Source organism: Mastomys coucha, unplaced genomic scaffold (assembly GCF_008632895.1).
Source record: "Mastomys coucha isolate ucsf_1 unplaced genomic scaffold, UCSF_Mcou_1 pScaffold17, whole genome shotgun sequence".
Classification (NCBI taxonomy): Eukaryota; Metazoa; Chordata; class Mammalia; order Rodentia; family Muridae; genus Mastomys; species Mastomys coucha.
The window spans coordinates 31,511,578-31,524,979 of NW_022196899.1; the positions used below are offsets into that span (position 1 = coordinate 31,511,578).

General features: G+C 45.1%; 1 long non-coding RNA gene across 1 annotated transcript in view; it reads left to right on the forward strand.

Annotated features, from left to right (window-relative positions):
* The window catches only part of LOC116095123, a 16,530-nt gene extending 7,433 nt beyond the window's left edge, over positions 1-9,097 (forward strand). Inside the window, exon 3 of the long non-coding RNA XR_004120463.1 lies at positions 9,066-9,097. This is a non-coding gene — a long non-coding RNA (uncharacterized LOC116095123). The remainder of the gene's footprint in view (positions 1-9,065) is intronic.
* The last annotated feature ends 4,305 nt before the right edge of the window (positions 9,098-13,402 follow it).

Sequence of the window (13,402 nt, forward strand, 5' to 3'; positions counted from 1 at the left end):
TTGCTTTTTCAAGACAGAGTTTCCTCTGTGTAACCCTGGCAGTCCTGGAACTCACTCTGTAGACCAGGCTGGCCTCAAACTCAGAAATCCGCCAACCTCTGCCTCCCAAGTGCTGGGATTAAAGATGTGTGCCACCACCACCACCCTGCTGACTAATTTTCTTAAAAAAAAAAAATCCCCAGGTGTCTGGCTAACTAAGCTTGTAGGCAAATCTTGGGGATGATGCTTTTGGAACTTCTGCAGTGAGCTAGGTAGATGGCTCAGTTGATAAAGTGCTCACTTCATAAACATGGGGACCTGAGTTTGCATTCCCAGCGCCCACATAATCCCAGCACTGAGGAGGGAGAGGTAGGTGAGCTAGGATTTCCTGGTAAGCCAGCCAAGATGATCAGGTTCAGTGAGTGACTCTGCATGAAAAGGGACTGAGAAAAATAGACAGTGTTGACTTCTGGTCTTTATATATGCGTGTGTGTGCAGGGACACACACACACACACACACACACACACACACACACACACCACACATACACCTCCCTCTGGTAAATGTCAGTACTCATAACGAAATAAAACTAACCAATTTAGACTGGACAGAGATTGTCATCACAGCTCAGATCTCTTCAAGCATGGTTCTCCCCCTCCCCCCACAGCCAACAAGCTATTACACACGCCTTTGCAAGAGAACCCAGGCATCCCAAAAAGATGAGGATGTCAAGATGGAGCAGTGCGCACATTCAGCCCGCACATTACTTCTGTGGATTCTTGTTGGCAGCCACAGCTGGGAGTCTGGCTAACTGTGGTTAGATCTTTCTGGAAACAGCACTGATAGCTTCAGCTCCTTCCGAGGTCCTCGAAGAAGCCACGATAGGTTTCAGTCGATAGGTTTCAGTCTTCTCGAGGGCAGAAGCTCTGAGCTCTCAGTCTTTTTTTTTTTTTTTTTTTAAACAGACACAGACACATAGTTTGCTTCCTTTTTTTGGTTTTTCGAGACAAGGTTTCTCTGTATAGCCCTGGCTGCCCTGGAACTCACTCTGTAGACCAGGCTTGGCCTCGAACTCAGAAATCCACTCGCCTCTGCCTCCCAAGTGCTGGGATTAAAGGCATGCGCCACCACTGCCCAGTCGGAGCTCTCAGTCTTGAGAAAGGGCCTTATGCTGCGAGTTAACTGCCCCTCCCCCACGACACCCCAGGAGACTCCGTTATCCTTCACACATCATGGAGTTGTAAAGCTCCTGCCAAGAGAGCAACATTTGGTTCTTTTGTGGGCCCCTACTCCCTCCAAAAGTCCCCCTAGTGGGTGGTGGGAATGACACGTGAAAGTTTAGGAAAAATCAAAGTTCTGAGGGAAAAGTATTTTTTATGTTTATACAATTTTCGATATCATTTTAAACTTCACTGATATATCAAAAGGACTGAAGAGTCAGTTGGCTTTTAAAATAAATGTGCTTTCAAACATTTCAAACACATTGTGGAGGATGTTTCAGGCTACACTGAGGTTGGAGAGTTGGAATGGTAGTGGAACTTCTGGGGTCATGCATTCAGCTTTTATCCTTTTTATGTTTGGGTATCATGGAAACTATTTTGAAGACAACCATACTGTAACAACTGACTCTTCCTGTTCCATATAAGGACCACGAGTCACAGGCCTACAGGGCTTACATGGACACCATGGACTCTATGGTCCCTTCCCTTCCCTCCCCTACCCTTAACCCTCCTTGCCACTCTGGCTTAGTTGTGTTACTCCTCTGGACTACATGTTTTCTTTTGATACTTCCACCCTACCCAAAATTTTCACCACAAATGACACAGTCTTTCCAGGGCCCTTATCTTTTTTTTTTTTTAAGTAAAGGGAGGAGATGTTGGACTGTGAAAAGCAGTCTGTGTTCTTGGTCGAGCAAGGTTTGCTCCGGAGACCCAGTAGAGAATTCTACAAGGGACAGAATAGTAAGCTACGCCCCCAGACATAAGGCTGCCGACACCAGGAGTCCTCACTCCATTATCCTGTGGCTAGATAATGCCCCAGCTCCCAGCATTCTGGCTGGATTCTATCCCCACAGTACCTGACTACAGCCAGGTATGCCCTGCCCCACAGCTACCCGGGAACAGAAAGGTACCACAACCCACTATAAAAGGGGCTGCTTGACCCCTCCTCTCTCTTTCTCAACCTCTTACACTTCTTGTCTTTACTCTCACCTCTTGTTCCCTCTCTCCCCCTTCCCTCTCTCTCCACATGGCCATAGCTGGCCTCTACTTTTCTATCTTCTCTTTCTCTCTCTCTCTCTCTCTCTCTCTCTCTCTCTCTCTCTCTCTCTCTCACACACACACACACACACACACACACACACACACTCTCTCTCTCTCTCTCTCTCTCTGTCCTTTCTAAAATAAACACCTTAAGACCAGAGAGAGAGAGAGAGAGAGAGAGAGAGAGAGAGAGAGAGAGAGAGAGAGAGAGAGTAATGTAAGCAATGTGTTCCCTGTCTTCTCCAAACTTCAGGAAGCAGCCACCTCTAGGATTGGATGACCCTTGATTAGAACAACCCAGAGAGTGGAAGTAAGTGATGCCAGAAGTGTGTTTGGTGTGTTCCAGGCCACGGGTTCCATCCCCAGTGCATTTGTGCTTGCCTATACCCTCTCACAACCAAGGCATTGGAGATGGTTATTCCCATTGCCTCCCTGCAGGGGTGATTGGAGAGCCCTGGTCAGGTCAGGCTCCCACTGTGGGGTATGAGTCAACTTTTGGATTTTCAACTGAGGTGGTCGTGCAAAATCAGTACAGGTGACTCTACTTTAATTGGGAAAAAATTGTATTTATTTTTATCTTATGTGTCCGGGCGTTTGCTTGCGTGTATGTATGTGCACCAAGTGCAGTGTGTTCTGGATGTCAGAAGAGGGCAACTGGTCCCCTGGAGCCATGGTTATAGACGACTGTTACCTGTGGTGTGGGGGCAGGAGACTAAGCCTAGGTCCTCAGCAAGAGCAACACGTGCTCTGAAGGGCTGAGCCATCTCATCAGCCTCTGGACTCTACCTTTTATCCATCCCATCTCTTCCTCTTCATTTCTCTGTTTTTTTTTCTTCTTCCAACCCAAAATCTCAAAGGTATCCTAATAGCCAGCTGGAAGGGAAGGAACGAAAGTCTAAGCAGTGTTCTTCACACCGTTTAAGCCTCCTGACACTACAACATAAAGTGCTCCAGACACCTGAGTGTGTAGACAACGCTCGGAGCCGTGGAGTTGTAGCCCTAGTTCTCATGGACTTAAGGCAGTTATAGAGAGGTCTGTACAGTTCTGAGGGCAGAGCTCTGGATGCTCTGCCCCCACCCAACAGGGAGGAGTTGGCATCCAGCACCCCCTCAAGGTGTGATGCCATAGTTTCATTTAAAATAAATTTCCCTAATATGTTGAAAAATACAGTTGAACTGTGGCATGACCCTGTAGCATAAAGCAAGATCACTGGTCCCTCTTCCACTGTTCCTGTGGTGCTGGGGTGGAGGGCCATGCTCGCCCAGAGTTCAGTTCCTCCAGCAAAGCTATTTCTTTCATAACAACTTCTGCCTTACTCTGCATTGCCGAAGTGACCCTTAGATAGCTTAGCTTAAAAGTTATACATCTGGGATGTCAATTAAAACTTCCAACTCAGTTGTCTCTCCCCCATTTCCCCAACTACCTTGGCTTTTTAAATGTGGTTTCCTGGGACCCAATTCAAGTTGTCAGATCTGAGTGTTGAACACTTTTAGCTGCTGAGCCATCTGGCCAGCCCTGCTTTGGTTTTTTGAAATGTTTAATACCTGGTTTACTAACTAACTGTGGGTGGAAATAGCAAGTTCTTACAGTGTCTGCGTTAACATTCCAAACATACCCCTTTCTTCTGAGATAGTCCTATCTATTATTATTTAAAAAACATACAACTATTAAAACTTGAATGACTTTGCCAAGCCTGTGCTCTAATCTCAGACATAAATCTTGCTCCATTAAGAAAAGGGGAGCAGGCACTCTGTCGGAAGAATTCAAACTCAGGAGAAACAAAAAGTGTAAAAGGTTAGGCATGGAAGTTGTTCCACAGCTTTTGGTTATGAAACACATTAAATTAAAACCTGCTTTCCTGAACACGTCTAGCGTGTGGATGAGTAGAGTGAGAGGACATGGATGTAGATGTGGAACCTATGTAATTTTGCAGGCATACTTCATGTGTATGCTGGTCTCCTTCTCTAGCCTGGCTTAGGGTCTGAGGATTGGCAAGAGGCAGGAGGTGAGCCCTCCTTTTTGTCTTTGGTTTTGTTGAAAAATGACTCATGGACATACAGCTCTGTCTCCCCCAAATCCAACGTTCCAATGTAGAATCAGTTTCCTGAAGTTTCATAGCTTTACAGAACAGATGAAGTCATAAATCAGAGCAAGTTTAAAATACATTAGTGGGCATGTCAGAGAGGTGGATAGATGGGAGAAGCTTAGTTAGAGGCCTAAGAGGCTATCTGATGATATTCTTAGCTTTTGGATTGGTGGAATCCAGGGGTCTGCTGTGTTAACAGATTCCCCAAACGTTTTTGTCTGCTAGTCACAGGATGTTTGTTAGTTCTGACACAGAGGTGGGTGAGGAATTCAGGGGCCTAAAGCTAGCCCAGGATAAGGTAATTAGCCTCTAGACCTGTAACATTCCTGTCTCTCCACGGTAGGTACTGCAGCTCTGGTGGGTCACTTAGTCTCAGCTTCTTTCCAGGAATTCTTGTTCACAGGTGGCTTGGAGTAATTCCGCTCTGTGTGCATTTATGAGTTCTGTAAATCCTGACTGTTACCAAGAACTTGTGATAGCCATGCAGGCAAACACAGAGAAGGGATGTGGTGGGATGGTCAGACCTCAGAGGCTATGGATGGCACGTTTGCTGGTATTTCTTAACATTTATTTATGTCTGTTTAGCACAGTGCATGTGTGGAAGTCAGTGGAAAAATTTGAGACTCTATTCTCTCTTCCTGCCATGTGGGTCTCAGGACCGAACCTGGGTCATCAGGCTTGGGAGCAGGTGCTTTTGCCTGCTGAGCCACACCCTTGGCTGCCTGGACCACTTCCTGGCTTTTGGTGGTCTTCTTCTGACTGAAGCTCCTGATGATCTTTTAGCATCTCAAAGGTTGCCAGGATTTTTCCTGATTGCAGTGTCTTTCATTTACTTAGTCACGTTTACGCCCCCAACCCCATTTCTTTCGTAAGCTCAGTTTAGTTAAACTTCCAATTTTCTTAAGCTGGGGTAAGGATCAAACCTAGGGCTTCACACAAACTAGGTAAGTGGTCTACCCCATGTCTGCAGCCTTTAAAAAATGTTCACTTGTAGGGAGGTGTGGTAGTGTATACTTTTAATCCCAGCCCTGTTGTTGTTGTTGTTGTTTTTTAACCCTAGCCGGGCGGTGGTAACACACGCCTTTAATCCCAGCACTTGGGAGACAGAGGCAAGCAGATTCTGAGTTCGAGGCCAGCCTGGTCTACAGAGTGAGTTCCAGGATAACCAGGGCCACATAGAGAAACCCTGTCTCGAAAAACCAAAAAAAAAAAAAAAAAAAAAAAAAAAAAAAAAAAAAAAAAAAAAAAAAAGAAAGAAAAAGAAAAAAAACCCATAGAGAATGAGAGGGAGCCGGGATGACGGATAGAGGGCCGTGCAGGAAGTAGAAGGGAGGGACGTTCAGTTGGAAGGAGGTTTGCTGAGACCGCATGAGGGGGATTGCTGCTGGGACATTGGCTGAGGAAGATCAGCTGGAAGCTCTCTCTGTCTCTTTGAGCCAGCAGGCTCTCACCCCAGCATCTGGCTCCCAAGTCTTCACTGGTAAAGTTGAACGACTGGCCAGCTCTCTCCAGTACTGTGAAAGCTAGTCAGCTGGGAGGAAGCTTTCTGGTCAATGCCAACTTGACTTCTCCATGTTCTGTGGCCAAAGTGTGGTATCTTCGTGATAGAGTTTTACCAACAAGTTCTGGTGCGAATTTGGGCAACAGCCTGTATTGTTTGGGGAAGAGGGGCTGTCTCAAGGTCACCCCTGACTAATGTGAGGGAAGCCATTCCATTGTTGGCGCCGGCACCAGTTGTGGGCTCTAGAGATTGAACCTGAGACACTGCTTGCAGGACAAGGACTTCGATGACTGAGCTGACTCGCCAGCACTCATCCTTGTGCTTGTCCGGTATCTACAATGAATATCCTAGGGAAAAGTGTTTGAGGTTTTCTCATTTGTAAAATGAAGACAGTAGTGAAATGAATTTTATGATGTTTTTGTGAGATTTAATGAGGCAGTGTACAGGTAGCAAGCATATTTGGTGACCTGCTTGCACATAGTAGGCTTGCAGTAAATACTGAACTTGGAGGTGTTTCTTCTATGGACACACTTTAGCACAAAGTGTGATTAAGTACATGTAATGGAGACCACTTTTATAAATCCAAATCTAATAATGATAATAATAATTTATACATATATTTTTTATTTACTGTGGAATAAGGTTAAGATTTTATGGATTGTAGTCAAGTGCTGTATCCCTGGGCTATACCTCTAATTATATATGCATTTGCATGTAATTCTGAGTAGGAGATAGAATGGGATGTAGGACTGAGGAATGGGAAAATGGAAAAGAAGTTGAAAATGGAACAACTAAATAATAAATTTGTGTTACCAACATGTTCCTGATACTATGGTAAGGTTACATAAAAGGTACATATGTGTGCATACATAATTAATACTCAGTGGAGTCTTTAATTATTAACAAGCTTGTCTCAGAGGTGCTAGGATTCCCAGGGGATTTCCTTCCTCATATGTTGATGTGATGATGATTTTTTCTCTTTTACAATAAGCACAAATTATGTAGTCTGAAAAAAAAAAACCAGTAAAATCATTTGACTGTTAGGAAAGAACAGAGCCACAGTCAATTTCCATGAAAAGTGGTCTTTGGAGTTGGTTGGTCCACTTGGAAGCAATACCAGGGCGTGAAGTCTGTACACAGGGCAGATGTGTGCTGTGTGGATCCCATGCCTGGTATTTCAGTCTCCTGTGGGATGGGGTGAGCCAGAGGCACACTAAACACAAGTTAACACATCCTCAAACTCCTGGAAGCACATGAAAGAAGTTACAGATACTTGCATCTATATATGTTTCGGTCACAGTGGCTTCGAGGACTCCATGACTGCAAGGGTTTTTTATAAAATACCACGGATGGTAAAGTATTGATCATAAGCCTCTGCTTACAGCAGATGCGACTCTGGCACCAGGGGGATCTAGCGCTTTCCTCTGGACTCACATATATGAACCTTATTGTTCTCTCATATATTGTATCCAGATCACAGTTTTCCTTCTTTCTCTCTCCCTGTCTCTCTCCTCTCCACCTCTCCTTTCCTCAAGATCCACTCATCCCCCATGTCTGCCCTCCTCCCGCCCCCCCAAAGAGCAGGCCTCCCAGGACATCAACTAAACTCAGCATAACAAGCTACAATAAGACCAGGAATATAGGTAGCAGTGGTAGCGCAAGCCTTTAATCCCAGCACTTGGGAGGCAGAGGCAGGTGGATTTCTGAGCTCGAGGCCAGTCTGGTCTACAGAATGAGTTCCAGGACAGCCAGGGCTACACAGAGAAACCCTGTCTTGAAAAAACAAACAAACAAACAAACAAACCAAAAGAACAGGAATATCCCATCACATCACGGCTAGACGAGGCAACCAGTAGAGGGAGAACAGTCCCACACGTAAGCAAGAGTCAGAGACAGCTCCTGCTCCCACTGTTAGGATTCCAACAAGAACATGAAGCTACTCAGCCATAATTTACATTCAGAGAACCTAGGTCAGACGCCTACAGGTTCCCTGATCTCTGTGAGCCCCCATCAGTCTTGGTCACTTGATTCTATGTACCTTATTCTCCTCATTCTCCTCGTGTGTCCCTAACCCCTCTGACTCCTCAACCCTTCCTCTTCCTCCTCTGTAGGACTTCCTGAGCTGCCCCTGATGTCTGTCTGTGGGACTCTGCATCTGCTCCTATCAGTTGCTGGATGAAGTCTCTCTGGTCTCTCTGATGGAGATTATGCTTGGCTGCAGTCCCAGAACACTCTGCAGGCATGACAAACTGTGTGTAGGGTGAAAGTTTTGTTGCTGGGTTGGTGTCCAATAATGCTTCTGGCTTCGGACCTGGGACAAGGGGCTGAGGTACATGTTTTGGGTCTGAAACCAAACACTCTCCACTTGAGGCCTTGCCTTGTTACAGAAGATGGCCAGTTCATTGTCCTCCATTACTGGAGTCTTTGCTAGGGTTACTCTCGTAGTAAATCTAAATTTTTTTTTTTTTTTGGTTTTTTGAGACAGGATTTCCCTGTGTAGCCTTGGCTGTTGTGGAACTCACTCTGTAGACCAGGCTGGCCTCAAACTCAGATATCCACCTGCCTCTGCCTCCCAAGTGCAGGAATTAAAGGTGTGTGCCACCACTGCCTGGCTGTAAATCTAAAATCTTAAAAACCCAAATTCTCTGTTTAAATTACATCACTTCTAAGAGAGGGTTAGCTTGTAGTTCAGTGAGAGAGTACTGGTTTCCATGCTTGGGACAGAGGTCTATTCCCAGCACTGCCAAAAACCAGCCTCAAAGGCAGAGATTCAGTGTGTGAGTGTGTGTATGTGTGTGAGTGTGTGTGCATGTGTGCATGCATGCATGAGTGTATGTGTGTGTGTGAGTGTATGTATGTGTGTGTGTGAGTGTGTGTATGCATGTGTGCATGCGTGCGTGAGTGTGTGTGTGTGTGTGTGTGTGTGTGTGTGTGTGTGTGTAGGTCAGGATATAAAGCATTCTTCAGGCACTGTCCCTTTTACCTGAATTTTACTCTTCCTTGCACTTTGGCTCAGAGCCCCTGGAAGGGCTGGTGTAGTGACCTGTCCTTGGGGCCTTCTCTGCCTTCTCCACATCCCTCTTCCTCTTTCAAGGATGCTGCTGGCAGGCACAGGGTAGCTCCATGGCCGCCTGCCCTTGTTCCCTCAACCAATGCTCTTCCTCACGTGCCACTCCTCCTTCAACTGGCAAACTTCCTGAGGATCTGATCTTGTGTCTTTCCTTGTTTTTCCGCAGTTCCTGACGTGTTGCTGTGGCCATGGTTAGCATGCAGTAAATATTTGCTGAATGCCAGATAGGACTTTTCTCGAAACCAGAAGGATCTGGCAATCCTGCAATTAGTGCGTGTGTCAAGGCCCTTGAGTAGAAACTGAATGATTTGCATGAACACCCATCTGTCTAGATAAGAACGCCATACATAAGCATGTGTGCTTTTCCACGCCTTAGAAAATGTGTGTGCGCCCTGTGACGGGGAAGCTACATTTGACATAAGTGGGGTGAGTGAGCAACGAGACCACATGAAAGACATTAGAAATTCTGAGACCCAGGAACAGGAACATATTAATAAAGATTAATAGTCGCTAACACTTATGTGGATTTTATTATGTGCTAGATTGTCAAAATGCTTTACATAGATGAAGTCACGCCATCCTTTAAGCAACCCCGTGGGGAGGCTAGCTGTGATTGGCTCAGTGCCACAGAGGGTGAAACGCAACTGAGCCGGCTCTCTGCACCCCTAGATGTCCCCTAGACGTTTTTTTTTTCAGCTGCTTAATTGAAATGTGAATGTTTTTTGTGATTTTTATCTTGTAAATTTTCCTATATGGCTTGATCTGCATGCACAAAGCCTTCACTCTCAAGTATTGTATAAATGAGACCATGTTCTACTCAAGGTGGCATTTAAAAGTAATAAAGTTGGTTTAAAGAAATATTACTGAATGTGGCCCTTCTCCCCCAGCTATTCCCCTCCAAAAACGAGCTTTACTAAGGTAAACATCCTTTAGAGGGACTAGGATCCCTTCACTGAGTTTCTGTGAGCCTGTTTCTGAAAGCTTGGATCTGTTTCCTAGAATTCCAATCTCCCTTATTGATAGCTACATCTGGTTTTAAAGCAAAGACAGCTTTATTAGCTCACCCATTCAGATGCTGTTGGCTGTGCATGGTTATGATTTCATCCCTGAAGGGTGAAGATTTACTATCAGCAAAGGATGCTCAAAAGAATGTTCTTGCTGTCTCCACAGGGAATTCCAATGGCTCCCAGAATGCCCTGAGTCTCCTGCTATCTCAGTTGTTAAGGATGAAGCCCATCTCCCAAGATCTGCAGCAGTCTGGGAACAGGTCATCTTGGGCTGTCCCTTGTTGGGACCCTCTGTGCCATCTGCAGCAGTCTGGGAACGGGTCACCATGAAGACCTTGGGTTGTCCCTTGTTGGGACTCTCTGTGCCATCTGCAGCAGTCTGGGAACGGGTCACCATGAAGACCTTGGGTTGTCCCTTGTTGGGACCTTCTGTGCTATCCAGAAGATGATTTCTAATTGAGACCGTCTTTATGGATCTGGGTTTGTTATGCTTCTAAGGACAGCCTTTCCCCAGGGAACCTTTGTTTAAGAGCCACATTAAGGGCCTGGCATCAGTACTAGCATCCTTTTAAATAGTTGGAGCTTGGTCTGGCGAGATGGTTCATCCAGTAAAGATGCTTACCACCAGATCTGGTGGCCTGAGTTCTGTCCTTGGGAACCACACACTTCTAAGGAGCAGCTGACTTCTGTAAGTGTTCTCTGATTCTACATCCTCACTGTGGTATGCCTCCCTCTAATAAACAAGCAGATAGATGTTAAAAAAAATGTTTAGACCCAACAAGAGCTTTGGGAAATGCAACTGACTTGGGCAGTGTACACCAGTGTCCCTTTGATTAAGAGGTAGTTAATCTTAGTTTTCCTTGTATGGACTCTACTCACACTTTATAATGTCAAGAGGCATTAGTTTTTTTTAAGCCTTTATAATGGTAAAAGAACTATAAACAAACCAGTTCTTACTTAATCGAGGCTTCAGAAGAAGTACAAGCAAAACGATAACCGAGTCTCTCTGTCAAAGGCCTGGCAATACAACTGTTGGATAGACTTTTCAGGGACCTGTTTTTCATTAAAATACCAAATAAAACAACATAATGGAGTATTTTGGCTCTATGTAGGTTGCGCTTATGGGATAAAAATTGTATATGAAAGATAGCCAGTTGCTGTCACAGTTGATGGATTTTTGTCTACATGCTCCATGTAGGAGAATCCCGAGGCTCAGGAGTGCTTCCAAATTCTATGCTAGGAATGATGCAGATCCTGTCTACAACAGAGACTGAGATTATCTTCCTGGTTTGAGAACTGTGAGCTCCTGCCTTGCCTGTCATACCACTCTAGTCTTGTGTGTGAAGAATTGTCATTCTTGATACAACTTTGTGTGAGTGAGTGTGTGTGAGAGTGTGCATACATGTATACACATGCATGTGTGTGCACACATGTGTGAGTGTGCACACATATGTGTGCATGCATGCGTGTGTGTGTTTTAATGCTGAGTTAAAGCATTGGTCAGATTTAACAAGTGCCGTGAAGCACATAGCTCAGGCAGGGAAGAAGCTCAGTGTTAACCCAATGGGATCCCTTGGGTACACTGTAAGGAATGGCTTTTCATTGGGCTGGAATTATGAAGACTCCTGTGGAGACTTTAGCCTGCAGTCTCCTTATGATAGAAGATGACTTCTCATTGACGGATTCTTGTAAGAGAGACCTGATGGTAACTCCAAGGTTAAGTGAGGAATAGATGTTTTTGGCACATGTTCATGCTTGTTATGTAGCTATGAGAACTTATCACTAAACATTCATGTATCTTGGAAAGAGGTTTCGTTGCAGGTTGATCACTGAAGCTAGCCCAAACCTTACCATTCTTCATCTTCATCCAGACATCTAATACCTTCATCTTGTAGAAAAAGGATGAAGTAATTTGTAAAGGGGCTGGAGAGATAGCTTAGCAAGTAAGAGCCCTTGCTGTTCATGCAGAGGACCGGAGCTCCTAACCCAGCAAACGCATGCGTGCCCAGTGACCCACAACCACCTATAGCTCTAGCTCCAGACTATCTGACTCTCATCTGGCCTGTGGGGGGCACTGCATATACATAGCGTGAGTGTGCGCGTGCGCACTCACACACACTCACACACACACACACACACACACACACACACACACACATCAGTAAATTCTAAGTAACAGCCATTTCTCTCCCCTGCCTTAGCTGTACTGGGTGAATTGTTTATTAATTTGGAACCCAATGAGTCCTGTATCACTTTCAAAAAAGTAACGTTAAAAACCCACCCTTTTGTCAATAGTGTGAAAACTGTAAAGAATGCTTGCTGGTAATAGGTTAAGAGAGACTGGGGATGTGTTTGGATGATTCCCTGCTAGCACATCCATTCAAAGGCAGGTCACAACCTTCCAATGCTCAACAGTGTTCAAGAGAGAGATGCTCAGGAATTCCCTAAAATGAAACACACATGACCCCCTTGTGGCTGCAGAGTGGCTGGACTTCCTAATGTCTCATGTAGGCACAGCCTTGCATTTTCTTGTTCATGAAGTAAACTGAAAGCATTCCTTCAAAATGAAAAGCTTCTTACAGGTGTCTCCCATCTTCTCACGTAAAACACAGTTCTCAGAGTTCTCAGTTTGATTTACCAGCCAAATGCCCCAACTTTCAACTGATTTCATAGAAACAGGGTTTGAAGTTTGTCTACTTGTTGCCTGTAGGAAACTGATTCATCAGTGATCTGAACTCGTAGCTTGGTGGTGCTGGTGGTGGTGCTGGTGCTGGTGGGGTCTTGGGAGTGAATATAAGCTATTATGACTAAAGGCATGACCAGCACTGTTTCAAATGTGGTTACAGTTTATTGAAGAATGGGTCTTTCCTCTGTTCTTGGTCTGGGGCTGTCTTACTGTGAGACAAAAACAATACCATGTGACTTCCAAGGTGATGCCTTCCCTACAGACCTGGTAGTTTCAGTTCACTGTAGTATGTGTGCTGAGCAGGGACCATGTTTCCACACACAGCTCAAACCGTTGTCCTGGTGATGGTTCCAGCAGAGTTCAGCCTCCTGGCTATTCCCACCAAGGTGCATGAAAGGAAAGGAAACTGCTCTGGACTTTTTATACACATTCAGGCACCAAAGTACCAACAAATGACCTACATGATGCCAATGAAGCAGGAGGGCCCACTTGAGCCCTGCCCATGTGACAGTTGAAACTCTGAGAGATGAAATGATTGCTGCTGTACACCAGAAAGTTTGGAAATCACTTGGAAATGGACAAGCAGAATGAAGTTAGGTACCAGAACAGAAGTTAAGCTGGCCGAAGACTTGAAGCATGAGGTAGTTAGGTATTCACATATGCAAAAGGAACAGTCTGTGATCTACAGCATCTGAAAATGTGTGTGTGTGTGTGTGTGTGTGTGTGTGTGTGTGTGTACACCCAATATGCACATGTGTTACATATCACACAAAACCCAACTTTCAAGTGATTATAACAACACTTTGTCTT